Genomic DNA, 2,145 nt, shown 5'->3' with positions numbered 1-2,145 from the left:
TTATGTTATTATTGTTGAGAGAACTTGCACTAGTGAAAGTATGAACCTTAGGCGTTGTTTCCTAGCATTGCAATACCGTTTGTGCTCACTTTTATCATTAGTTACCTTGCTGTTTTTATAATTTCAGATTACAAAAACCTATATCTACCATCCATATTGCACTTGTATCACCATCTCTTCGCCGAACTAGTGCACCTATACAATTTACCATTGTATTGGGTGTGTTGGGGACACAAGAGACTCTTTGTTATTTGGTTGCAGGGTTGTTTGAGAGACACAATCTTCATCCTATGCCTCCCACGGATTGATAAACCTTAGGTCATCCACTTGAGGGAAATTTGCTACTGTCCTACAAACCTCTGCACTTGGAGACCCAACAACGTCTACAAGAAGAAGGTTGCGTAGTAGACATCAAGCTCTTTTCTGGCGCCATTGCCGGGGAGGTGAGTGCTTGAAGGTATATCTTTAGATCTTGCAATCGAATCTTTTAGTTTGTTGTTTTATCACTAGTTTAGTTTATAAAAGAAAAATACAAAAAAATGGAATTATGTTTGCCTCTTACGCTTCATCTTTTTAATATCTTTCATGAGAATGATGGAAAGGAAAAATGTTCTCAAGTGCTAGAAGAAGAAGTCTATAAAATGTTTGGCACTAAATCTTTGAATGATGAACATGATTGCAATGTTGTTAGTATGAACTCTTTGAATATCCATGGTACTAATGATGATTGCACTAGTCATGATGATAATGTCTCTTATAAGCATGTCAATTTTTGTGGAGTGCATAGAGTTTGCAAGTACACACCAAATAGGGAAGATAGATTTGCAAGAGGCATAAGTATTTAGAAACTAAATGGCTGCAAGAAAGGCTAGATGTGAGTGCTGAAAATTTAAAATATCTCCGCCGTACTTGTGAACTTTGCAATGAACATGGTCATTTAAATCTCCGACGCAAATTGTTTCATGATCGAATCGTGTCCAAAAATTGTGATGACTTGATTTCCCTTGCACATCATAATGAACTTAGTTTGGTTATGGGTTTTGAAGAAATGAAACATGCAACTAAGCATATTCCAGAATTTAACCTTAAGAAGTTTCTTGATATTGATCTAGAGGAAATTTATATGTATTGTGTGGTGAATTGCATTGAAAATCCTTATATTGCCAATTACATAAAGAAAAGAAAGATAATAGAATATGAAGAGAATACTAATGAAAGGGTAGAGACTTCCCAATATCCTCCTATTATTTCTTATGATGAATCATGTAACGAGGAGGAGCCTTCTATTCAACCAATCTCATTAATAAGGAGCTCAAAAAAGAGGGTTAAACCCACACATGATGTGAACAAGAAAGAGAAAAGATGGAGAAGCAAAGGTAGAAAGGTATCCCTCCCAAATGATGTTGCTCCTATTACTTATTGTGATGATCATAATTGCTATACTATTGGTGCTATCCATACTATTAATGATGAGAGTGATTATGCTTATGATATGAAAAGGCACAAGCTTGGGGATGCTATGTTTGATGAGAATGACATGTTTGAGAATATATTTGCTGCAATTAATGTTTGTCCTAAGCTTGGGGATGCTATGCTTGATGATATTTTTAGCCTCCCAAGTTATGATGAGCAAATTTATTATGATGATAGCATGCCTCCTATTTATGATGGTTATATTGATGAAAGTGGGTTTGGAAGAGTGTCAATTTTAGGAAGTAATGATCCCACTATTTTGGAGGATGTTGAATCTCATAATATTTATGAAAGTGGATTTGGAAAGGTCATGACTTTATTTAGTGATGAATCCACTATTTTGGAAGAGGTTTCAATTGACCATGATGAGAACAAAGTTGCTACTTATGATGATTATTGTGATGAAACTTATGCTATATAAGGTAGTGATGATTATATTTATAAAACTTGTCATAATTATGAGTACCCTTTTTTCTGAACATTACTCTTTTAATATGGAAACAATTTATAGTATTCGAGTCTCTTATGGTACTCCCACTATTCCGAATAAGAAGAATTTTGCTTATATGGAGAGTAGTAAATTTTGTATGCAAGTAGATCATGAAAAGAATGCTTTACGTGCTGGTTATATTGTTGAATTCATTCATGATGCTATTGAAAATTATTATGAGG

Source organism: Triticum dicoccoides, chromosome 7B (assembly GCF_002162155.2).
Source record: "Triticum dicoccoides isolate Atlit2015 ecotype Zavitan chromosome 7B, WEW_v2.0, whole genome shotgun sequence".
In the NCBI taxonomy this organism is placed as follows: Eukaryota; Viridiplantae; Streptophyta; class Magnoliopsida; order Poales; family Poaceae; genus Triticum; species Triticum dicoccoides.
The sequence above is the reverse complement of the archived record's forward strand: the minus strand, read 5'-3'. Positions refer to the sequence as shown.